General features: G+C 37.1%; 2 non-coding genes and 1 pseudogene across 2 annotated transcripts; 1 reads left to right on the forward strand and 2 right to left on the reverse strand.

Moving 5' to 3' along the window:
* Positions 1-10871: 10871 nt before the first annotated feature.
* On the forward strand, positions 10872-13469 carry LOC103221963 (vomeronasal type-1 receptor 3-like; annotated as a pseudogene).
* A 7472-nt stretch (positions 13470-20941) lies between these two features.
* Positions 20942-21013, reverse strand: TRNAM-CAU (transfer RNA methionine (anticodon CAU)). The gene has a single exon. It is a non-coding gene; the product is annotated as a tRNA-Met (tRNA).
* Positions 21014-22924: 1911 nt separating this feature from the next.
* Positions 22925-22997, reverse strand: TRNAK-UUU (transfer RNA lysine (anticodon UUU)). The gene has a single exon. It is a non-coding gene; the product is annotated as a tRNA-Lys (tRNA).
* Positions 22998-26838: the final 3841 nt, after the last annotated feature.

Genomic DNA, 26838 nt, shown 5'->3' on the forward strand with positions numbered 1-26838 from the left:
ACTTCTCATGTGAAACAATGGAGGCCAGAGGCAGTGGGATAAGATATTCTTATTCTTTTTTTTTTTTTTTTTTGAGATGGAGTCTCGCTCTGTTGTCCAGACTGGAGTGCAGTGGCATAATCTTGGCTCACTGCAAACTCTGCCTCTCAGGTTTACACCATTCTCCTGCCTCAGCCTCCCGAGAGTAGCTGGGACTACAGGCACCTGCCACCACGCCTGGCTAATTTTTTTGTATTTTTAGTAGAGATGGGGTTTCACTGTATTAGCCACGATGGTCTCGATCTCCTGACCTCGTGATCCACCCACCTCAGCCTCCAAAAGTGCTGGGATTACAGGCGTGAGCCACCGCACCCGGCAGGATAAGATATTCAAAGTGTTCAACAAAAAATACTGTCAGCCCAAAGTTCTATATCTAGCAAAGCTACCTTTCAAAAACGAAAGCAAAATAGACATTCCCACATAAACAAAAACTGAATTTGTTGTTAGAAGATCTGTCTTAGAAATACTAAAGGAAATTCTTCAGACTGAAGGTGACACTATATGGTAATTCAAATACACATTTAAAACAAGAGCACTGGTAAAGGTAATCACGTAATTATAAAAGACAGTATAAATGTGTACTTAACTGATTCAAAAAGTAATTGTACAAAACAATATGCATATTATGCATCTGGGAGCCTATAGCATATAGAAATGTAATATATCTCCTAATTTATTTGGATTTGTTTTATGCAAAAGGAGGTGGGTGAGAAGAAGGCTGCACTGGGCTAAGGAAATAACTTAAGACAAATTTATAGGAATAAACAAAGAAACCAGAAAAGATAAATAAGAAGATTAATATAGAATAAGCTCTCTCTCTCTATATATATACACACACACATATTTTTTCTCCTCTTGTTTCTCTCAGCTTATTTAAAACACATAAAATTACATAAAGTAATAATTGTAATAATGTTAGGTTTGTAATATTTATAGTTGTAATATGTATAACAATAATATGATTAAAAGGGAGAAATAGGAGAAAGAGCTATATGGGAGTGAGATTTTTATATCTCACTGAAATTAAGTTAGTATAAATCTGAAGAAATAATTCAAAATTTATAGTGGAAAAATCATCAAAGAGATTAAATGCTACAGTATAAAATATTTACTTAATGCAAAAATGAAATATAGGAGGAATAGAAGAACCAAAAGGCATGAGACATACAGAAAATAAAAAGTAAATACCAGACAAATCCAAATATAGCAGTAATATAATTGTAATAATAATATTACATGTACATATATTAAGCAATTCAATCAAAAGGCAGAGATTGTCAGGGTGGATAAAGAAACAGTATTCAACTATCTTTTGTCTAGAGAAGACACCATTTACACTTAAAGATACAAGTAAATTGAAAGTAAAAGGATGTAAAACATATGTCATGCAAATTTCATCCAAAAAAAGCTGTAATGGCTATACTAATAGAAAAAGTAGACTTTAAAACAAATAATGCTACTAGGGACAAGTAAGGACAAAAAGGGCTAATCCATCAGGAAGATATCATAATTATAAACATCTATGCAATTAATAAGAACACCAAAATACATAAGACAAAAGTGACAGAAATGAAGAAAAAAATAGACAATGCAAAAATAATAGTTGGAATCCTCAGCCCCACTTTCAATAATGAATAGAACAACTACAAAATAGATCAGTAGGGAAACACAAGACCTGAAGAATGCTATAAACCCAACTAGACCTAACAAATATTTATAGAATCTCCATTAAACAGCAGCAGAATGTACATTCTTCTCAAGAGCATATGGAACATTCTCTGAGATAGATCCTATGCTAGGTCATAAAACAAATCCAAATAAATTGAAACGGATAGAAATAATGCAAATTATGTTGTCTGATCATGATGTAATGAAATCAGAAATCAAACACAGAGAAATTTAAAAATCCACAAATATGTGGAAATTAAATTTCTTTTTTTTTTTTTTTTTTTGAGACAGAGTCTGGCTCTGTTGCCCAGGCTGGAGTGCAGTGGCCGGATCTCAGCTCACTGCAAGCTCCGCCTCCCAGGTTCACGCCATTCTCCTGCCTCAGCCTCCTGAGTAGCTGGGACTACAGGTGCCCGCCACCACGCCCGGCTAGTTTTTCGTATTATTTAGTAGAGACGGGGTTTCACCGTGTTAGCCAGGATGGTCTCGATCTCCTGACCTCGCGATCCGCCCGTCTCGGCCTCCCAAAGTGCTGGGATTACAGGCTTGAGCCACCGCGCCTGGCCGAAATTAAATTTCTAAATAGCCAGTGGGTTAAAGAAGAAATATTAAGGTAAATTAGAAAATACTTCAGATAAATGAAAATAAAGAAACAACATACCAAAACTTATGGGATTCAGGTAAATTAGGGTTTAGAGGAAAATTTATAGCTATAAATGCCCATATTAAAAAAGAAGAAAGATATCAAATGAGTAAACTAAGTTTTCACCTTAAGACACTGGAAAAAGACCAAACTAAACAGAAGCAAAATTCAGGATAACAGTGAAATTAATGGAATTAGTAATAGAAAAATGTAAAGAAAATCAATGAAATGAAAAACTAGCTCTTCAAAAAGATCAACAAAATTAGCAAACCTTTAGCCAGACTGTCCAAGAAAAAAAGAGAACCGAAATTATTGGAACCCAAAAATGAAAGAGTGAACATTACTACTAACCATATAGAAACAAAAAGACTATAAAGGAATGCTGTGAAAAACTGTATGCCAAAACATTAGATAACTTAGATGGAACAGACAAATCCCTGTAATGATGCAAACTACTGAAACTGACTCCAGAAGAAATAGACAATCTGAATAGATCTATAATAAATAAAGAGATAAATTAGTAATAAAAAACTATATACAAATAAATGTCCAGACCTAGATGGCTTCAGTGTTGAATTCTACCAAACACTTAAAATAATAAATACCAACTCTTCACAAACTCTTCCAAAAAACAGAAAAGGAGGGAACACTTCTCAACTCATTCTACGAGGCCAGTACCAGTATCCTTATACCAAAACCAGGCAAAGCCATCACAAGAAAACTACAGACCAATATTTCTTATGAATACAGACATAAAATGCTCAACAAAACACCAGCAATACGAATCCAACAACATGTAAAAAGAATTAGATATCATCACCAAGTGGGATTTATCCCAGAAGTGCAAGATTGTTTTAAATTCTGAAAATCAGGTAATGTGATACACCATGTCAACAGAATAAAACCCAAAAACCACATGATCATCTCAAAAGATGAAGAAACGCATCTGACAAAAATTAAACACTCTTTCATGATAAAAAGTCTCAACAAACTAGAAATAGAAGGGAATTTCTTCAACCCCAAAAATGCATCTACAATTGCATGGAACCCTTGAAAAACTAGAACGAAGTTGAAAGACTCACACTTCCTGATTTCAAAATTTACTATAGAGCAACAGTAATTAAAACAATGTTGCACTGCCATAAGAATAAATATATAGACGAATGGAATCTGCAGTTGAGAGGTCAGAAATAAACCCTTATGTCTATGGTCAACTGACTTTTTCCAAGAGTCCAAGACTATTCAATGGGAAAAGAACAGTCTTTCCAACAAATGGTGCTGGGACAAATTGATAGATATGTGCAAAAGAATAAAGTTTGACACTTACCTCACACCATATACAAAAATTGACTCAATGGATTAAAGAGCTAAATATAAGAGCTAAAATTATAAAACCCAGTATTTGGGAAACCACCGCCTTATAGAAAGCTTATACATTTGTACTACAAGGCAAATACAGGAATGTTTATAGCAGTATTATTTAGAATATAAAAAATCTGGAAGGTACCTGAATGTGCATTCACAAAAACGAACACCAGAAAATAAATAAATTAATTGTGATATACCTGTGCAGGGGAATACAATACCACAATGTAAAGTGAATGGTCTCCAGGTACATTCAATAACATGAATGAATATCACAAATCAAAAGTTGTGGAAAAGAAGGCAGACAAAGAATAAAAAGACAATATAGATATAAAGTTCAAAAACTGGAAAATAAATTTTGTCTTTTGATTCATATGCATGAGGTGTATTAGTATCAAGTAAGGAAAACAGAGAGCATACTGATTATTTTAACAGGATGTATTAGGTGGAATTGGTAAAATGAATATTGGAAGACTAAAAAGGCAAAAAGGAACAGTAGTAACATCATGAAACAGCTACCATCCCAAGAGCTGAGGAAATACATGTGCAAGAGGTGGGGTTATTAGAAGCTCGAAGCTTGGAGAAAGGGACTCAGTGCTGAAGCCAGATCTCTGAGGAGGGGTCACTGGCCAGCTGATGCTGTGATCTCTGAGAGGATATGATGAGGTTGGTTCTGGGAGTGTGGAAAACAACACTGAAAACGTGAACTAATTGCTGCTGGAACTTACTGCTGCTACAGAGTGAAGTGCTGCTGGGATGATGCTAACAGGAAGAGAACAACAGAATTGAGAGTTTATTCTCTCTTTACCAGCTTTCCATTGTCCTTCTAGAGTCCTCCACTGCTAGATTCTGAGAGAGGGTATAGGGTGAGGTTTGCAGTCCCAGCCCCAGCTTCACAAAGCAGAATGTAGAAGTGTGAACAACATTAATATAAAGTTCAGAAACATGCAAACTTAACATATTCTCTCATAATGCATATATATGTGGCAAATCAATTGAGAACAGTAAAAAGAATAATAAATATAAAATAATTATTCTGCAGAGGAAGAAAGGAAGATGAGATTGAGAAGGGCAGATTTAGGGCTTCAAAGTATTGGCAATATTTTATTTCTTCAGTTTTATTGGGTAAATTTGTATTTGCAAAAAAGTATTTTAACTTTTATATATTGCATTTTTGTGTGTATGTCAATATGAATGTACATTCAAATTTTCACAGTAAAATATACTTTATAATATTTAACACAAGTTGTTAGAAGCAATTAAAATACAGTAAAAATTTTAAAATCTTAGGAAAATCACTTTGTACATACCAATTAATATAGGTACTGAGAATTCAATTAAAAATTGAATTGACTCATTAAACAAAACAGTATTAAGTTTGCCTTTTAAGGAAACTTCAGAAATATAAACCTGCTCCAAATGAAAAAAGTCATAGCAGCATCTTAAGGGAAAAAACATTCTCTGGGAAGCTACAACAAGGCCCAAGCAATAGTAAAACTCGTGGTAATTTTATTGGCTGAGTGAAATTAAACCGATTAATTTCTCCCATCACAGTCCTAGAGCCTTGGGGAATGCAGCAGAATATTCTATTGCATTGTTCAGGCAGGAAAAAGTGTGTGTTTCCAGGTGGTGGCTTTGCACCTTCAGTTAATAATTCTAATAAATTCACCATGATGATACTTGGCATCTGGAAGAGCTATTTGCAGCTTCTCTGGATGCATCAGAGCAATCCACCCTCCACAAAAGGCATGTGCACTAAGGATGACAAGTCAAAATGCAGATGAGCCCTCCCTAAAAGGGAAGGAGCCAACCTTGGCCTCTCTGCACAGCACGAGGGTGTCTGCCTGCAGTTGTGGGCAGCAGCAATCTCCTGTGGTAAATATTCTTCAAAGGCCCCTGCTCTGAGAATTCAAAGGCAGTTTAAGGATTCTTGAAAGCTTTTCCTTGTCTTATTTCTCCATGTATAGAAGGGCCCCATATGTGATTTAATGTTCTGCTGTCATTGTCTTGAAATTCTTAGTAATTTATTAACAAGAGGCTCCTTGTGTTTTCGTTTTGCTTTGGTTCCCCCAAATTTAACAGCCAGTACTACTACTATTCTTTCTCTTCCAAAATTAATGTAATTCAAGCTTTCTATTTTCCTTCCTCTATTTCAGTCTTACTTCATTAATTTTGGTTACCAAGTTCTGACTCTTTACATTTTTGTTCTTTTTTAGATTTTTCTCTCTCTTCCTTCATTTCTCTTTTTCTTCTCTGCTACTTATTTTCTCAGTAGTGGTTAACAGGATGGGCTCCACTGCCTGGGTCAAGTACAATTTTGCAACATATGAGCTGTGAGAACCTGGGCAAGTTACTCAATCTCTTCTTGTCCTCATCTGTAAATTTGGAATAATAATTTTACCTACCTTACAGGATTTTGTGAGGGTTAATTATGTTAAGTATCTGTAAAGTGTTAGAACATTGCTTACACATAAGTGCTCAGCAAGTATTTATTAAATAAGTAACCTTATCTTTATATTCTTTCTCTATATATTTCATTTTCTACTTTGATATTCTTTATTTTTAAAATTCTCCCCATACTTTATATACTATTTTGATATTATTTAATCAAGCTTTAGTTAATTTCATGTATTATATCTCCTCAGTATTTTTATTCTTCCTATACTTTATACCTTAAGTAATTTTTTAAAAATCCAATTATGGATTTCTTTTTACTGCTCCTTTCTGGATAACCTCTTCTTCTGTACTGTTGTAACTTCCCTTATTTTTCTCTATGTTGTTTTGGTCCATGTTTTCACATTTGAAATGCTTTGCATCGTTTCCAGATATTTTATATTTTTTTCTTACAACTGCTTCTCTATAAAGTTCTTCTCTTTCTATGATTAAAGCTCACAACGTTCCTCAGATGGTTTTGCTTTTCTCTGACTTCAGATGTGGATTTGTATAACTTTTATTCTTTTGCTGTCCTTTTACAATTTTTTACACAAAACTCGCCAAATTCTAGCATTCTTTTTTTTTTTTCTTTCTTTCTTTCTTTCTTTTTTTTTTTTGAGACCGAGTCTGGCTCTGTCGCCCAGGCTGGAACGCAGTGGCGCGATCTAGGCTCACTGCAAACTCCGCCTCCCGGATTCACGCCGTTCTCCTGCCTCAGCCTCCCCAGCTGCTGCGACTACAGGCCCCCGCTGCCAGGCCCGGCTAAGTTTTTTTTTTTTTTTGTATTTTTAGTAGAGATGGGGTTTCACCGTGTTAGCCAGGGTGGTCTCGATTTCCTGACCTCGTGATCCGCCCGCCTTGGCCTCCCAAAGTGCTGGGATTACAGGCATGAGCCACCGCGCCCGGTCGCATTCTTTTTTTCTCATTCTGTATCTTCTTTTAGTATTGTTTCATTCATTACTATAGTGTCTATTTCTTATCGTACACTTTCTTTTCACTGATTTTCATATCTTATTTTTCTTTTTTCTCTCTCTTCATTCTTTTTATCTTTATACTGTTCCCCCTCAATTTCTATTCCCTCTCTATTCATACTCTTATTTTATTAAATGTTTTATATTCTTTTACAAATCATCTTTATATTTAACTTGAAAATGTTTTATATTCTTTTTATATTTTATTTTATTTTATTTTTTGAGATGGAGTCTTGCTCTTGTTGCCCAGGTTGGAGTGCAGTGGTGCGATCTTGGCTCACTGCAACCTCTGCCTCCTGGGTTCAAACGATTCTCCTGCCTTAGCCTCTGGAGTAGCTGGAATTACAGGCATGTGCTACCACGCCTGGCTAATTTTTGTGTTTTTAGTAAAGACGGAGTTTCATCATGTTGGCCAGGCTGGTCTTAAACTCCTGACCTCAGGTTTGTATTCTTTTTAAATCATCTTCTGTTAAACAATATTTCTGATTTTATTTTAACACTGCTTTTAATTATTCTTTTAATTTTTAGTATCGATAATTTAGAAATATATTTAACAATTCAGGTATTATTTTAAAATATATTTTCCCTCCTTGACGTCTTTGCTTAATTTTTCGTTTTTTTTTTTTAACTCTTTGATATTTCAGATTGTCTTAAAGTAAAATCATTTTCCTTTTGTAAACATTGCTATTTTCATATTGGTTTATTACTTTACTTTCTTCTTCCCAAACTTTCCTTTGTAGGATTTTACATAACATGCTGTAAATAAAATGCCATAATAATTATATATTTGTGTTCTCTTTCCTCTTTCCCTGCATATCTGGATATTAATTTATAACCTTTGTCTCCTTTTCAAGCACTTTCTCTGACTCACTTATTGGTTGCTGTTTATTCTAAAAGTGTGTTCGCAACTTTTCTATATTTTAGCCATCACCAATACTTTTTTTATCTTTTGGTAATTTAATTATGTTTCTTTTTAATATTTCCTCTTTTTGATTTTCTTTTTATTGATACTAATTCTTCATTTTATTCCTTCTTTACCTACTTTTTCTCTCTTCCCTTTTTGTTGTTTATTGCATCTAATGTATTTTTAATCTTCTTTCTATTTAATTCAATATACTCTGAATTTTCTATCTTACTAATCCTGTTTTTCTTGTTTTGTGTGTGCATAAACTTTATTGAGGTATAACTTATGTACAAAAGAGTCATTTTAAATTGTACAGTTTCATCATTTTGACACACACACACACACAATGTCACAACCACCTCAATCAGAACATTTTCTTCTCCCCAAATTTCCCACATGTTCTTTTGCAATCAGTGCACCCTCGACCTGGGCCCAGTCAACCAACGGCTCTAATTTCTATTACATTAGTTGTGACTCATAAGATTTATTACAAATGGAGTAATAGAGTATCTCTTCTTTACTGTCTGGCTTCTTTTTTTTTTTTTGAGACAGAGTCTCACTCTGTCACCAAGGCTGGAGTGCAGTGGCATGATCTCGGCTCACAGCAACCTCTGCCTCCTGAGTTCAAGTGATTCTCCTGCCTTAGCCTCCTAAGTAGCTGGGATTACAGGTGCACACCACCATGCCTGGCTAATTTTTTTATTTTCAGTAGAGACAGGTGTTTCACTATGTTGGCCAGCCTGGTCTCGAACTCCTGACCTCAAGTGATTCCCCCACCTCAGCCTCCCAAAGTGCTGGGATTACAGGCATCAGCCGCTGAACTGGTTCTGCCTGGCTTCTTTTATTCAGAGTAATGTTCTTCAGATTCATCCACATTGTTGTATGTATCAGCGGTGCATTTCATTTTATTGCTGAGTAATAGTACATTATATGAATATATCATTGTTTGTTCATTCACATATTAATGGACATTTAGGTTTTTTCCAGTTTTCAACTATTTCAAAAAAAGCTGCTATGAAAATTAGGATACAGTTCTTTGGGCATGTCTTTAAATAGATAAAAACTGTCCGATGATTTCCAAAGTATTTGAACAACTTTACATTCTCACCAGGAACTTAAAAGTTTTAGTTGCTACACATCCTTGCCAACACTTGGTATTTTCAGTATGTTAACTTTAATAACTTTAGCCAGTCTAGTGGGTGTGTAGTGGAATCTCACAATGGTTTTAATTTACATTAGCCTAGTGAATAAAGATGTTGAGCATTCATTATTGAATGCTTTATTGGCCATTCATTAATCTTATTTTATGAAGTATTTATTGAAACCTTTTGCTCCTTCCTCTTCCTCTTCTTCTTCTTGACTGAGTCTTCCTCTTTCAACAGGCTGGAGTGCAGTGGCGCAATCACAGCTCACTGCAACATCTGCCTCCCAGGTTCAAGCGATTCTCCTGACTCAGCCTCCCAAGTAGCTGGAACTGCAGGCACACGCCACCATGGCCAGCTAATTTTTGTATTTTTAGTAGAGACAGGGTTTCACCATGTTGGCCAGGATGATCTTGATTTCTTGACCTTGTAATCCACCTGCCTTGGCCTCCCAAAGTGCTGGGATTACAGACGTGAGCCACCGTGCTCAGCTGCTCCTTATTTAATAGGTACTATGTTGTTGTGAGGTTGTGAGGTAAATTATATAGCCTAGATACAGGTTCATTGTCAGATATATGTATTGCAAATATTTTCTAACAATTTTTGGCTATACTTTTTCATCTTATTAATGGTGTTTTTTGAAGAGCAGATTTTAATTTTAGTGAAATTGTATTTAAAATTTTTTGTTGTTAGTGTTTTCTATGTCCTAAGAAAATTTTTCTTACCACAAGATTGTGAAGATTTTTTTTTTTTTTTTTTTTTTTTTTTTTTTTTTTTTTTTTTTTTTGAGATGGAGTCTCACTGTCGCCCAGGCTGGAGTGCAGAGGCATGATCTTGGCACACTGCAACTTCCATCTCCCTAGTTCAAACAATTCTCCTGCCTCAGCCACCCAAGTAGCTGGGACTACAGGCATGTGCCACCACGCCTGGCTAATTTTTGTATTTTTAGTAGAGACGGGGTTTCACCATATTGGCCAGGCTGGTCTCAAACTCCTGGGCTCAAGCGATCTGCCTTCCTCGGTCTCCCAAAGTTCTGGGATTGCAGGCATGAGCAGACTGGATATTTTCAATTGTCCTATCTTCAAACTCAATGGTTCCTTCTTTCACATCCTCAAATCTGCTGTTGAGCACCTCTAGTAAATTTTTAAACTATTACACTTTTCAACTCTATAATTTCTATTTGGTTCCATTTTATCATTCTATCTTTTTGTTCTCTTTATATGTTTATATTTTCTTTACTTGTTTATACACCATTCTTTTGGTTTCATTCAGTTCTTTGTTCATGGTTTCCTTTAGCTCTTTAAGACAGTTGATTTAAAGTCTTTATCTAGCAAACCCAATGTCTGGACTTCCTCAGGGATAGTTTCTGTCCATTTCTTTTTTTCCCTGTGAATGAGCCACATATTTCTGTTTCTTTATGTCCTGTAGTTTTTTGTTGAAAGTGGACATTTTGAATATTATAATCTGGAAACTCTGGATATCAGATGTTTTCTCCTCCACAGGGTTCGCTATAGTTGATTTTTGATGTTTGAGGATTTCAGTCATCTGTTTCTTTAGTGAGTTTCCCAAACTATTTTTGCAAAGACTGTATTGTTTGTCATGTGTTGTCACTGAAGTTATGTTACCTTAGCAGTCAGCCAGTGACTTGACAAAGATTTTCATAAATATCTGGAGGGAGAAAAAAACCAACACTCTGGTCTTTGCAGATGGGCTCTGAGCTGGCGTACTCCTTATCTCTAAGCCAGGCCACCTGCAACTCTGACTTAGCTATCATCTTCTGCTTGCACGGACTCCAAAGATCAGTCAGAGGTACAAGCCAAAGGTTCTCTTAGGACTTTTTGGAGCTTGCATCTGGCCCTGGGCATGCAGGTTGCATTTCCGCTTCCTAAGTCTGAGGTCTCCAGAGAAACAGAATCAATAGGATGTGTATGCATGTGTACAGTATTCTGAATACTGCAGGGCAAGCTGGAGACCAAGCTGTAAGGAAACATAGAAAGTTATGTAATAACTAGATGGTAATTCAGTGTCAGGAGAAGGGCTGTTTATCCATTAAATGAAAAGGACTTCATCAACCCTGTTGGCTAACTGGAAAGTAAATTTATTTAATACCTTATTACATTTGATCACTTTGTCAACTTCAATCAAACCTTTACTACATTTGTAAAAATATTAAATATGCTGCCTAAGCAAAGAAAGTTTTTCAGAACAAGCAAATTTAGCATTTAATGACATAAATTACTCAGTAGTTAACCATATTCTATAAATACATTTTATTATTCATAAAATAACAGTGTGGTACAATTAGTGCTCTGAAAAGTGGATTCATATTTATATATTGCTATTTATAGGTTATAAATATTACCTGTGTATAAAAAGTACAAAATATTTCAAGTTATAAGTTTACAATTAAAATACAATATTAGAATTTGAAATAAGATTGTTTTTTATTACATGGGAAACTGTCTTTAAAATAGAACAGACTAATCCTGAAAAATAGGCTAGAACAAATGGTAAAAATGTGTATGCAAAGCCCAACTGCCACGTAAACTTAATCTGCTCTCTAGATATTTGAACAATACATGGCATCCAGCCTCTGGAAATCCCACAAAAATGTAATGAATTCATGTATAGTTGAGTATTTGTCCCTCTTTCATGATAGATTTGTCCCTCGTTCATGATAATTTCCATGTCAAAATTGAAATTTCTTTCTAAGAATTCAGTGATTGCTAAACTTTCATATGTGGAATATATTTATGCTGCTGTTTAGGCTGCGCTGGCTTCAATCAAAAGATCCAAGAAAATCGTGAGTATTTTGTATTCAAGTGACACAACACTGGGAATCTTACCTGTCTTTCAAACTGGCTTTGGGCTCATGGGGAACTCATTGCTATTCACTACATGTATGTACATCTTCTTATTTCGGCCCCATCAGAAGAACCCCTTAGATGTGATTCTTATGCACCTAACTTTGGCTAACGTTATAACAGTTATCATCAGGGTGTTCCATATATAATGTCATCCTTCGGAATTAGAAGTACTTTTGTCGATGCTTGTAAAACAGGGCTATACATTTATAAAATGACATGGGGCATTTGTGTATGTACTTCTTCTCTCCTGAGTATATTTCAGGCTGTTATTATCAGTCCTTGTCATTCCAAGTGGGCGTGGCTCAAACCTCAAATCTCCCCATAATTTTTTCCCTTATTGATTTATTCCTAAATAAACAACATGCTAATCAATATGTGGGTCATTATAAGCACCATAGCCACCAGCAAATCCACTAATGTTGGACTTGGATATTCTCTGATATACTGTAAAACAAACATTTTATATACTACCATGAAACGATATTTCTTTCTTTTTTTTTTTTTTTGAGACGGAGTCTCGCTCTGTCGCCCAGGCTGGAGTGCAGTGGCCGGATCTCAGCTCACTGCAAGCTCCGCCTCCCGGGTTCCCGCCATTCTCCTGCCTCAGCCTCCCGAGGAACTGGGACCACAGGCGCCGCCACCACGCCCGGCTAGTTTTTTGTATTTTTAGTAGAGACGGGGTTTCACCGTGTTAGCCAGGATGGTCTCGATCTCCTGACCTCGTGATCCGCCCGTCTCGGCCTCCCAAAGTGCTGGGATTACAGGCTTGAGCCACCGCGCCAGGCCCATGCAACGATATTTCAAAGTGCCATGTTTACTCAAGGTTTCCTCTTTTTGTTCCTCATGATTTAGAGTAGTTTCTACATGGTGACTGTTTTCTTAAGGCATCAAAAGACAGTCTTTCGTATTCACAGTATCAGTCTCTCTCCACAATCTTTTCCTGAAACAGAAGCCACTCATGTTGTCTTCTTGCTGGTGAGCTGCTTTGTTTTCTTTTATGGGACTAACATGTGTCTTTCCACTTATATTAGCTCTCTATATGAGAACAGCCTAATCCTGGAGAACAGTACTAGCTTTGTTTCATCTTCCTACCCAATTATCTGCACTTTCATGTTGATTAATTATGATAATAGAGTTTCCAGATTAACCTGTGCCATTTTAAATATGATTATTTCCCCCCTGCTTACCACACAGCTTTCTATTGCATCAAAGGAATCCTGATAAAAATTATTTTAACTACAAGAGAATGCATTTTTAAATTTTTCTGAGTTTAGAAATTTAGTCCTTTGGCCTGGGAGCTCCAGGCTGCAATGAGCCAAGACCACGCCACTGAACTCCAGCCTGGGAGACAGCAAGACCCTGTCTGAAAAAAAAAAAGAAAAGAAAAGGAAAGGAAAGAAGGCTGGGCGCGGTGGCTCACGCCTGTAATCCCAGCACTTTGGGAGGCCGAGGCAGGCGGATCACAAAGTCAGGAGATCGAGACCAACCTGGTTAACACGGTGAAATCCGTCTCTACTAAATACACAAAAAATTAGCCGGGCCCAGCTGCTCGGGAGGCTGAGGCAGGAGAAAGGCGTGAACCTGGGAGGTGGAGTTTGCATTGAACCGAGATCGCGCCACTGCACTCCAGCCTGGGCGACAGAGCAAGACTCCGTCTCAAAACAAACTAACAAACAAACAAACAAAAGAAAAAAGAAAAGAAAAAGAAGAAAAAAAAGAAAAAAAGAAATTTATTCATTCGGTTGTCATACTTGAAGAGAAACAATATATGATAAAATAAAAAATAAATTTATTCCTGATTGCACCTAGGTAAAAATTTGAAAACAAAAATCCATTGCGATTCAATCTATGAAAGTTTCTTCAAGCATAAATGTGCACATTGCAGATGAGTATGTAAAGTGTAAAATACATACAGGTTCTAAAAACATGAAAAGTTATATTAATAAAAACTCTAATGTAGTAAAAATAAAGAAATGTAAGGATATGGTAAAAATCGAATTCAAAGTAGTGGTTATCTTTAAGAGGTTTGGAAGAAGATGTGAAAAGAGTTGGGAATATAGATGACTTCACCTTCATTTGTAATTTTTTATTTCTTGAATTGGCTTATATGTTTATTAGTACTTCATATCTGTATATGTCCAAAATGCCCTGTAAATAAGTTTAAAATAAACAATATTTGCTCTTATTTCTATGCTTTCTTGTATATTTCTCAAATTTGTAAACCATTTATTTGCACGAATTTTGCATTAAGTTTATAAAGTTGATTAGATTCATGGATTCCCAAAAGATGCTTGGCATGGAACACTATTTCTGTTTCCAAATAGACACATTGACATATGATTATGCAAATTTCATAGGGAGGTTACAGGATGGGAAGTTAGATACACTTCGTCATACTTCCGCCATTTTGTAGTTTAGACACAATAACTGACCAGCATTAATGTTAAAATAGAGTTCATAAGACTGATGAAATGAACTCTTTGTATTAGCCGGGCATGGTGATAGGCGCCTGTAATCCCAGCAACTCAGGAGGCTGAAGCAGGAGAATCACTTGAACCCAGGAGGTGGAGGTTGCAGTGAGCTGAGAACGTGCTACTGCAGCCTGGGCGACAGAGCAAGACTCTGTCTTAAAAAAAATAAAAATAAAAAGGAAAGAGAGAGAGAAGAGAAAGAAAGAGAGAAAGAGAGAAAGGGAGAAAGGGAGAAAGAGAGAAAGGGAGGAAGGGAGGAAGGAAGGAAGGAAAAGAGAGAAAGAGAAAGAAGAAAGAAAGAAAGAAAGAAAAAGAAAGAAAGAAAGAAAGAAAGAAAGAAAGAAAGAAAGAAAGAAAGAAAGAAAGAAAGAAAGAAAGAAAGAAAGAAAGAAAGAAAGAAAGAAAGAAAAGAAAGAAAGAAAGGAGAAAGAAAGAAAGAAACTCTTTGTGGCAATAAGATAGAAAATTATAAACAAGACCTAAGGCCACGCCAGACAAGGGTTAAGTCACACACCCATACACTTAAAAAATAAACTCTATTCTAATTGCCACAAGGTTAATTTTTCTCCTTTTTCTCTAATAGCTAAACAAACACTGGCTTAAAGATAAACGATATTTTTTAAAAAGTTACAGCTTACCACCCATCAAACACTGACTAACTGATCCCTCCATTTCACAAGCCATAACTACAGCTTTGATTAGACAACAGACTAGTTTCAGTAACTTCTAATAAAAAGACCACCAACCACAGACTGGTTCTGGCCAGTTTACAGATGCTGCTTCATGTCTCTGCTTTACCTTCGTGTCCCTGCTTCACCTTTTGATGTATAGGGGCTAATTGTAATATTTTAAAATATTAAGTCTCAACCCCATAGTAACATAATAAACATAAGTGACATGTAACTTACATGTTTACTTATCATGTATATGCACATTCCCCCTTTGAAAATATTCATAACTCCTCCTATAACCCGTTAAATATGTGTGTGTAGCAAACCTGTTCAGCATAAAACTCCTGCCCAATCCCTCCTCCTTTGAAGTGTCTCCTTCTGGCTTTGACTGGAAGCTACATTTTCCAACCTGTCAGTATAGCCAGCTTACAGGCTGTAACTACTTTTAAAAAGTAAAGTATTCTTTCCAAATTTATACATCTCATGATTTTTCAGTTGACAAAGGTATAGTCTTTAATACATTATTTAAAAAAGCTTAAAAAAATAAACTTTTAAGGACTTTTAGAAGAACAGGAAATCATGTTATAGGTCATAAAAGAAGAAAACAAGAGAGTTAAAAGCAGAAAAATGAAATGGAAAATAAACATATAAAGAAAATAAACAAAGCCAAGGACTGGTTACTTGAACATATTAATAAAATTGATAACTACCTAGCAAGTCTGATAAGATATATTCTTATATATAAGAGTTCACATAAATTACTAATATCAGAAATGAAAAAAGGACATCACTATACATCCCTGCACACAGTAAAAAGTATATAAGAGAATATTATAAAAAGGCTGGGCGTGGTGACTCATGCCTATAATCCCAGCACTTTGGGAGGCTGAGGCAGGCGGATCACCTGAGGTCAGGGGTTTGAAACCAGCCTGGCCAACGTGGCAAAACCCCGTTTCTACTAAAAATACAAAATTAGCCTGGCATGGAGGCTCACACCTGTAATCCCACTTATTTGGGAAGCTGAGGCCGGAGAATTGCTTGAACCCGGGAGGCGAGGTTGTGGTGAGCCGAGATCATGCCATTGCACTCCAGCCTGGGCAACAAGAGTGAAACTCCATCTCAAAAAATAAATAAATAAATAAAAATTAAAAAAAATAAAATAAAAATAAAAAAGGACATCACTATACATCCCTGCACACAGTAAAAAGTGTATGAGAGAATATTATAAATAATAACATGGCAATGCATTTAAAAATGTAGATGAAATGAAAAAATTCCTAGGAAGACACAGGTTACAAAAACTGATACAGGAAGTAACAGAAAATTTAAATAGTCCTATACCTATTAAACAAATGAATCGGTAATTTAAAACCTTACAGAGAAAACTCCAGGCCTATGCTGCTTCAAAGGTGAATTCTTTCAAATATTTAAGAAACAAATAACATGAATCTTGCATAAACTCTCAAGCAATAGAGAGAAAGGAACACTTCCTAAAATATTTTGTAAGACAAGCATACTCTTGGGTATCAGACATATCTTTTGTGCCACCTCCGATTCTCTTGCCATCTTACCTTGCAACTTGTTTTACCCCAATAGTCATGGCAACCAATTTCCTCTGTGTGCAGAAAACAACAGGACTTCACTGTTCACCTCTGTTGAACTTCTTGTCTTCTACTATAAGGCTTCTCTGTTGCTGTTGAAACATGAGCTGCTGAGAGATCTTTGATATCTGCACATGCACAACTTCTATATGTAGGGCTATTAATGCTCTATGGAGCAAAACTTTGATCAGTTGGATACAGTGGCTGACCAATTTTTTTTTTTTTTTTTTGAGACGTGTCTTGCTCTGTCACCCAGGCTGGAATGCCGTGGTGCAATCTTGGTTCACTGTAAGCTCTGCCTACTTGGTTCAAGTGATTCTCCTGCCTCAGCCTCCCAAGTAGCTGGGATTACAGGTGTGCACCACTACACCCAGCTAATTTTTGTATTTTTAGTAGAGATGGGTATCACTGTTTTGGCCAGACTGGTCTTGAACTCCTGAGCTCAACTGATCCTCCCGCTTCAGCCTCCTAAAGTGCTGGGATTACAAGTATGAGCCACCATGTCTGGCCGTGACCAATAAAGTTTTCCCACTTTCTTCCCATAAGTAGACTTCCCTAAGACTGCACTCCTTAATACATTAATAATACATTATAATTTGATTCAGTGGATGCTGTTTACATGAGTGTATTCAGTTTGTGAAACTTCATCAAGGTTTACACTTATAGGTGGAGTTTTACGGATGTATGTTATGCCTCGATAACATGTTTAAGATGATATTATTCGCAATAGCTCCAAAAAACATTTTCAACCTAGAAATAACTCTTACAAACCTGTGCAGGACCTCTATTCAGAAAACAATAAAACATTGCCAAAAGAATGTAAAGAATACCTAAATTATTCTAACAATATACTGTATTAATTGAATGGAAGAATAAAAGGTTACAATTCTCCTTAAAATAAATTATAAGGTCTATGCAACTAAATTAAAAGACACTATTGTTGTTAAAATTGACAAGCTCATTCTGAACATTCTATAACTAGGCAAAGATCCAAGAATAGCCAAGACTACCTTGAAAAGCACAGAATGAGAGGATGTACATAGAGAGATATCAAAGTTTATTACAATGTTACGATAATTAAGATAGTAGGCAATTTTCATAATGATATAAAAATAGAACAGTGTAACCAAATACAGCATCCAGAAACAGAACCAAATATTTGTACACACAATTTATGAAAAAGATAACAATGTATAGTAGTGAGGAAATCGGTGGTCTTTTTAATACGTCATACCACATTCTTTGGATATCTAATGAGGAAAAATAAGTTTTGACGTATAAATTACGTAAACAAAAAATTAATATCGATGGATTTTAGATGTAAATATGAAAGGTGAAAGTATTTCACTCCTGTGTATAAATCTAACAAAATGAATACATATGTGCACTGTGATATATAAAAAAAGTTCCTGTTTTTTGATGTTTATTTATAATAGCCCCAAAATAGAAACAGCGTAAGTGTTCATCAACGGTAGAATAAATTGGATAATAAAAATACAATGGAACATTCCACTGCCATGAAAATGAAATTACTGCTACATTTAGTAACAATTATTAGTTTACAGGCATAATTGAGTAAAAGAAAACAAATACAAAAGAGGGAAAACAATACGACTCCATTTACACAAATTGAAAGGATAGGAAGAAGTGAACTCTGCTGCTAGAAGTTGGGATGGTTGTTACCTTACAGGAAGAAGGGAAAAGTAACTGAAAGGCAGCATAAAGGGAGTCTCTGAGGTGCTGGTAATATTCTATTTCTTGATCTAGATGGAGGTTACTCATAGGCTTCCTGTGTGAAAATTCATTTACCTATACCCATATGGTTTGTACTTTTATTAAAATACGTTCTAAATCAATTATTTAAAAGTTTGTTTTAGACAATGAAGTTATATAATATTAAAGAAACCTAAGAGACATGTAAAACAAATGTAAAAGGAAATGAGAACACAGATAAGCAGAGCACCACAACGCCCAGTTGCTTATGCTTTTACAGCTCTTGCTCATGGAGGCAAATTTGGGCTTATGCTTTAGCAGCTTCTAAATTGAGGAAAACTGAAGTCACTAGGACCTGCTAAAAATGGAGAACCACTCCACACATCCTCAGTGTCATACATGCAGATTAATAATAATCTAGAGAGAAAACTCAGCTATCATCCCTAGTGAATGCCCGAAAAGTAGTTCTGTCACTTAGGAATTCACCAAGTAAAGAAATTAGAAAATATCTTCATCTTGTTAAATGAAAGACATGAGGTGACCTACAGTAGATCGGCATCCTGGAAGTGCATTTCTTGAATAGTCCAGGGACCCTTAAGTTATAAACTTAATTTATTTGAGATTTGTATTGCTTATCAATTGCTGTAACAAATAACTCCAAATGTAGTGGTTTAAAACAACACATTTATTATCTTACTGTGTCTGTAACTCAGAAAATCAAAGTGTTGTATTTGGGTAGTTCCAGCTCAGGGTTCCTCATGGGGTTGCAATCAAGATGCCAGGCTAGGGCTCTAGTCATCATAAGGCTTGACTGGGTCTGGAGGATCTTCTTCCAATCTCCCTAGTAGGTGTTGGCAGGAAGGCTCACTCCCTCCCCAAATGGGCTACTACACAGGACAGCTGGTGACATAGTAACTGGCTTCCCTCTAGAGCTAGATCTATCACTTACATTAGACACAAAGACCACCCCTGGTACATAGGGAACTACACCAGGGCAAGAATATCAGAAGGTAGAGATTATTGGGGATCATCTTAGAGGCTGCCTACCAGATAGGCCCTCTATCCACCTATGACCTCAGTCTCTCTCACCAAATACACTCACCACCTTCCAAAAGGGCCTAAGGGTTCCAGAATTTAGCATTTAAATCATATCCAAGTACATATGAGACACTTCGGGTATGATTTCTTAAGTATGCCCACTCAAATACATAGAAACCTGGCTGTACAAACCAGAAAACACCACTACATCTGTTTTGTTTTGTTTTTTGAGACGGAGTTTTGCTTTTGTCACCCAGGCTGGAGTGCGGTGGCATGATCTCGGCTCGCTGCAACCTGTGCCTCCCTCGTTTTAGCGATTCTCGTGCCTCAGCCTCGTGAGTGGCAAGGACTACAGGCATATGCCACCATACCTGGCTAATTTTATATTTTTAGTAGAGACAGGGTTTCACCATGTTGGCCAGACTGGTCTCTAACTCCTGATCTCAAGTTATCCACCTGCCTCCACCTCCCAAAGTGCTGGGATTACAGGTTTGAGCCACTGCACTCGGCCTGCCACTACATCTGGACAGGAGTTTGACCCCTTTACTTTCAAAGTAAAAGTCTGGTATTGTACCAACCAAGCCACATAGGTCCTAAGAAGAGATTCTTATTCATATCGAGAAATGATTTTAGCACATATCACTAATGTTGACTGATGTTATGAATGAATTATTAGACTCAGAAAAGACAACTAAGGAGGTGGTTTGAATTCCATGGAGTCAATTCATTGGACAGAAGTGTATTCATGTACTCTGAACATTGCTTGTATTCGCTATTACATTTTTTTTTTTTTTTTTTTTTTGCACTAAGTCTAAGAAATCAAACTGGTCTATATAGGATGAATGCAAATAGGATCAATACAACAGTCCTTATTCATTTACCTACGATTTGTAAAAGGGAAGACTGAAGAAGTGGAACCAACTGATTCCCTTCAGCAGCTAGTTATTGAACTTAACATTGGCACCCAAAAAAGGACTTTTCTGGTGACCAAGAAAAACAACAAAAGTAATGACAAAGGCAGAGAGGTGGAGAGCAACTAGCTTAAAACAATAAAGTTATACATTGTCAAATACTTATTAAAGCAAATAATAAGGAAGAGAATATCCCAGCAATTAGCAGAAGTTAATGTGGGTTTTGTCATTTCCACGGTGAAATTGCATACAATGTAGTAATAAAAATGCATCTCAGCTGAGCATACACTTTTGTTTGTCTGACATCAGGGAGGAAAGGAATTTTCCAATGTAGGACCGTATGGCTCAGTGAGGTACGTGACTTTTGGATGAATGGTGAGATTTCATAGGAAAGAAACTCATAACTTAGAGCAGAAATGGGGGTTTTCAGGAATGGTTGAAAGCATAAAATCCAGGGACTTGGCTCTTTTTGGGGGGGTGGCATGCATTTAGCTACAATGCTTGTAGCAGAGGATGGTTTCGATCCATCGACCTCTGGGTTATGGGCCCAGCACGCTTCCGCTGCGCCACTCTGCTGACGGGATTGTAAAGTCCACTGATCTTAGTTTCAATCATCAAAATCACCTTTCAGTACCGACAAAATTTTCATTTTCTAATTATTTCATTTTGCATCTGATCGTTTACACTGTCCCTATCTCTGCCAAGGAAGTTGAAGATTCGCTACTCGATAACCAGATGGCCTCAGGCCATAACCTCTGGATCTGTATTTTCCAACCTGCCAAAGATGGTCTGAGCCTCTTAGCAGACACTCGTTTATCACAGCGAGCCTAGGAGGAGGGCGCCAAGCAAAACACTAGGTGTAGTCTTCTCAAGTAGAATCTAGGCAGTCGTGGAGCGAACGCAGCTGTCACCGGAGAGGAATCGTGTTAACCGTCTTGTTTGTTTCTATAAAAAAATTTCATAGACGATCGTAGAAGAGATTTTTTCCCTTGATGCAGTAAAAATGATCAACGTTATTAAAGTTCAACTCGACTTGTGTGTGTTCTGTGTGACGAAATGGAAAGTATACATAAAGGACTTTCGTTGCATACCTCAGCACAATGTTATCTCCCGAAAAAGCACTCCTCCAGCTGATTCCGTTACAAGCATAGCTAGTGGCTTTTTCAGAAAACACCATTTTTATTTGAAAGAATGATTAACAAGCTATGGTTATTAAGACTCGGTATTTGACAGACATGTTTTTTTTTATTTTTTAATTAACCAAGTGAGCCTGCCACTTCAAGGAAAACAACTGACAGTATTTGTGACCAATGATAAGAGTGGGGCTTTCTAGCAAAAATTTGAATGTTGCAAAACTTGTATCCGTTATCATGAGCCTGACAACTTCCAACTTCTGACTTTTATGAAATTGTTAGTGATAGCAGTGTAATTTTAAGATTTTTAGTTGACAGTAAGTATTGTACATATATATGGGGTATAGAGTGATATTTCGATACATATATAAATATGTAATTATCAAATGATAGTTTCTTCATTTGCTTGCAAAGTCACAAGATTTTAAACAAAACAAAAACGGTGCCCCTGAAATAAAGAGGATAAACTTGATGTATAGCTCAAATTATTACATGACAGCTACAGTTTCGATTGGATCCCTTTTGGGGCCATTTTGACAAAAACACGAAAAAAATAATAAACTAATAAAGATAAGATCTTCCTCTTCTTGTGGCTTACATCAATCAGGGAACAGAGCTTTTAGGAAGTCCCTGAACACCAGCTCTCATTTGCAGCTTCCTTTATAATGACACTAGACAGGGTCATTCTGCAATATTGCAAATCTTTTATCATTAGTAATGTAAGCTTTTGGATGATGATGGAACATGGGCTAAGGCTAGCATGCTCGTATTTTTATTTTTTTTTTCTCATTTACTCTATCTCCCTGTCCACGCTAAGACTGAAGGATTGCCCTCTTTCATTTTCCTTGGTAAAGTGGCGAGCAGTTTACCAAGGGGAGCCCAAGGACTGTTAATCCAATTGCTGGTCACATACACAATTAACCAACTTTTCTTTCACGAATTATCTTTGATGTCATGTCTAAGAACTCTTTAGGCCAGGAGTGATGTCTCACGCCTGTAATCCCAGCACTTTGGGAGGCCGAGGCGGGTGGATCGCCTGAGCTCAGGAGTTGGAGACCACCTATTGCAACATGGTGTAACCCCGTCTCTACTAAAAATACAAAAAAAATTAACCGGGTATGGTGGCGCGCGCCTGTAGTCCCAGCAGCTTGGGAGGCTAAGGCAGGGGAATCGCTTGAGCCCCAGAGGCGAAGGTTGCAGTGAGCCGAGATGGCTCCACTGCACTCCAGCTTGGGCTACTCCGTCTCAAACAAAGATAGCCCTCTGTCCTCAAATCTTTGCTACTGGCTAAGGTAAAATTTAACTGATTTCTTGATGTGTCCTCATTCTAAGCAAGTAAAAACTCCTCTTTTAGCGCCTGGACAGGGACTTGAACCCTGGGCCCTCAGATTAAAAGTCTGATGCTCTACCGACTGAGCTACCCAGGCTCCCTAAAAAAAAAATTTCCTTACAGTTCTACAAATAGGATCAATAATTATCACAGTTCAGTGGAGTATACACTGGTTCTTACATGTGAAAAAGAGTAACTCAGTAGAACTTTAACTTCCACAGAATCAATTCAACCACCATTCGTTTATGTTTTCTGCAGGTTCATAGAAAAGAAATGTAAGTAACATAAAAATAAAATTCTTATTTGTGTAGTTCGTAGAAAGAAAAATAAACAAGAAAACAAGTGATTGCTCCTAATAAATTTTACATAAAGTTTAGTTAAATCTGTCAGCACTGTCATATTTACTGGGTAACAAGAAATAACCAAAAAACACACAAAGAGGAACAAAGAAACAATTAAAAAACAAAAACAAGAGAAGTGGGAAGTTGGCCGGGAGCAGTGGCTCACGCCTGTAATCCCAGCACTTTGGGAGGTCGAGGCGGGCGGATCACCTGAGGTCGGGAGTTCGAGACCAGCCTGGCCAATATGCTGAAACTCCGCCTCTACCAAAAATACAAAAAGAAAGTAGCCAGACGTGGTGGCGCATGCCTGTAATCCCAGCTACTCAGGAGGCTGAGGCAGGAGAATCGCTTGAACCCGGGGGGCGGAGGTTGCAGTGAGCCGAGATCGCTCCACTGCACTGCAGCCTGAGTGACAGAGTGCGACTCCATCTCAAAAAAAAAAAAAAAAAAAAAAAAAAAAAAAAAAAGAAGTGGGAAGCAACCAGTTGAAAACAATGGTAAGAGCCTGACAAATCTCATAAAATGTCCCATTATTTATACTTTTCACTGCTCTGGGGTGTTCTTGCCTGTCTAAAAGAATTTTGACTAACGTGATACCTACCACATGTTTTCAGTGGACATCTAACATTTTTCATTAAGTTTAAGTTTTTCTGAAGGATATAGTGACTTGTATCATAGGAATCTAAACACCATAGTAATTTAATACTTACCAACAACCTTTTAAAAGAGGGAGGTGAACAGTGCCCTCTCTTTAATTGTGGAAGATTTCACATTGATCCTTTATTTTTCTGCATTCATAGTGTCATTCCATGTCTCTTATAGAATTTTTATCCTAGTACAATGTTATTTTGTAGTTTTTTTTTTTTTTTTTTTTATCCTTCTATGACACTTCTTTGGACCAAATATAGATATAAATATTGAAGTCTAATGTTATTTCCTGTTACCTGAAATGTGTGTTAAAAATAGTTTTTCTGGATTGTGTTATATTTGCATCTACTGCTAGTACATAATCAAAACTTAATAGGTAAATAACAATTTTAAAGCCCCTTTACTGGAAGACGTAATGGAAGTCACTGCGGAATTGGTCATCCCCCTTCCTCCACGAAATTGTACACAATATGCAAGTCCACCTCGATAGATGGAGGTTCTAACTTAGTATTCCCAATTGTTTCCATGTTGGGAGCTCGAGAGGAGAGAATTTTTAGGCTGGGGCAATGTGTCATAGGCAAACAACTACCAGAAATTTATCAAGTGATATCTTTCCATGGAGTGCCATCACTGATTTGATTCTCAGACTTTTAGGGAAGATACAGAAGTAGATTTAAACTCCAAGTTGCCTGTAGGCCAGGATGGTTTTGATCTTTCAACCTCTGAGGTCATGAGCCCAGCAGGCTTCTACGGCATCACACTGCTTACGAATAGGTAGCACTGCTAATATTCCATTCAATTTTTACAGTTTTTGCAACATGAAGATGGTTTCATTGTTTTCCTGAGTCTTTTTCTTTCCTTCCTCCCTACTCGCTCCTCCCTTTTTCTGCCTCTTGACAATTGGCCCCCTCAAGAAGCAGGTGTCTTCAGTCCCTCCATCTCTACGCAGTCCCAATCTGTCAAATATTTAACCTTTGAAATCCTTTCTTCAAAAGCTTCCTTGAGCTCTGAGGAGGAACTACAGAGAGAATCCAGGAGGAGCCCAGCAAGCAAAGCCCTCGGGAAACCCTGCTTGAGAAGAACTGGGGAGCTCTGGAGTTAACACCTCCACCTCAGGGACAAGTGTCTTAACCACCTACTATCAAAAATCTCAAAGGGTTTTCTTTGCATACGAGGGAGCCAGACTTTCAGAATTTCACTTCCGACTGGATAATATTTGGATGCGTTTTGACAGGAACCAGGAGTTCCTGTGTTTGAAAACTGGAGCTTATTTCAGGGAACTGGGCTTTTGTTGAGGCTGCCTCTGAGTTGGTATGTTCTAGGAGTTACATGACTATATGCCAAATAATTTTCTTCTACACAGAAGTGACTAGAAGCCACGCAAATATTGCCCACCAAACCCCAATTTAAAATCTCTACAATTTAACATTCCAAAAACTCCTGTAGTCATTCCTCCGACAGAACAAGTGTGACAGAGACATTGACGTGGAAGGGACAGTGAAATTCCTGATTGTTTCATGTCCTCTCTTGCTTGTGGACTTTGCAGTTGCATTTTCTCTGGAGGGTCCTCCCCTTTTCTTATTCTCCAGTTCCTACTTGTCCTTCAGATCTCAGTTTAAACATAACCCATTACCTCTTTCTAAAAGCTCTTGCTGACTCCCCAAGAGAGGTTTTAGAAGCTCCTGGAATATACATAGGATTCCTGAGATTATTTTAGTTATGTTAATAGTACTTATTATTACATGTATAAATTAAACGATCGCTTGCGTGATCCTTCCCTAAATATTAGCATACTCAGGGCTCAGTCCTTAAATACCATAGACATACAAATGCCTCTTTCCATCTTGGACGGCTGCTTCAAACACTAGACTCACTACCTTTTTTTTTTTTTTTTTTTTTTTTTTTTTGAGACGGAGCCTTGCTCTGTGGCCCAGGCTGGAGTGCACTGGCGCGATCTCAGCTCACTGCAACTTCCCCTGCCTCCTAGGTTCCAGTGTTTCTACTGCCTCAGCATCCTGAATAGCTGGGATTACAGGCACGCGACATCACACTCAATTAATTTTTGTGTTTTTAGTAGAGATGGAGTTTCACTATATTGGCCAGGTTGGTCTCAAACTCCTGAACTCAGGTGATCCACCCACCTCAGCCTCCTAAAGTGCTGAGATTACAGATATGAGCCACGGCGCCCTGTCTGTAACTGCTTTCTTGACAAGCATTTTTTACCTTTCAAAAAAATGAACTCCTGATTATTCTTTCAGGCTTGCTCCTCAAGAATCTTCCCCATCTCAATAAACAGCCAGTATATCTGTGCTATCATCTGTGATTGCTCTTTCCTTCAGATCCTACATCCCATCAGCTCTACCTTCAAAATATATCCATAACCTAACCATTTTTTACCACTTCCATTGCTACCATACTAGAAAATCTATCATCACATCTCACCCAGATTTTCACAACGGGCTCTTCACTGGTCTCCCTGCTTCTATTTATCACTGCCCTCTTACTATGTATTCTAAATGCAGCAGCAGTGCCTCTGTTCAAGACTCTCCCAGGGTTCCCTTCTCATTCAGTTTAATAGCCAAAGTGCTTCTAGTGGCCTGTGAGGGCTCTTCTCCCTTTTCTTCCCCTCTAGCCACAAGACCCCCTTGCTCTTCCTCAAATGTCAGGCAAACTCCTGCCTCAGGCCTTTGCACTTACTGTTTGCCTGGAAACTTCTTTTCCCACATATGTGCCCTGTTCCTTTCCTTATTCCCTTTAGGTCTTTTCTTAAATGTCACTTTCTCAGTGGGGACTTACCTGTTCGACATCTTTAAAAATGCAAAACATTAAAAAATAAAAATAAAAAAACCGCCATTGCTATTATCTTTCCTGCTTTATTTTTCTAAGCAATTGCTTATCACTATCTAGTATACTACATATTTTATTTATTCATTTCATTTCTTTGCATTT

This window comes from Chlorocebus sabaeus, chromosome 17 (genome assembly GCF_047675955.1).
Source record: "Chlorocebus sabaeus isolate Y175 chromosome 17, mChlSab1.0.hap1, whole genome shotgun sequence".
NCBI classification, from domain to species: Eukaryota; Metazoa; Chordata; class Mammalia; order Primates; family Cercopithecidae; genus Chlorocebus; species Chlorocebus sabaeus.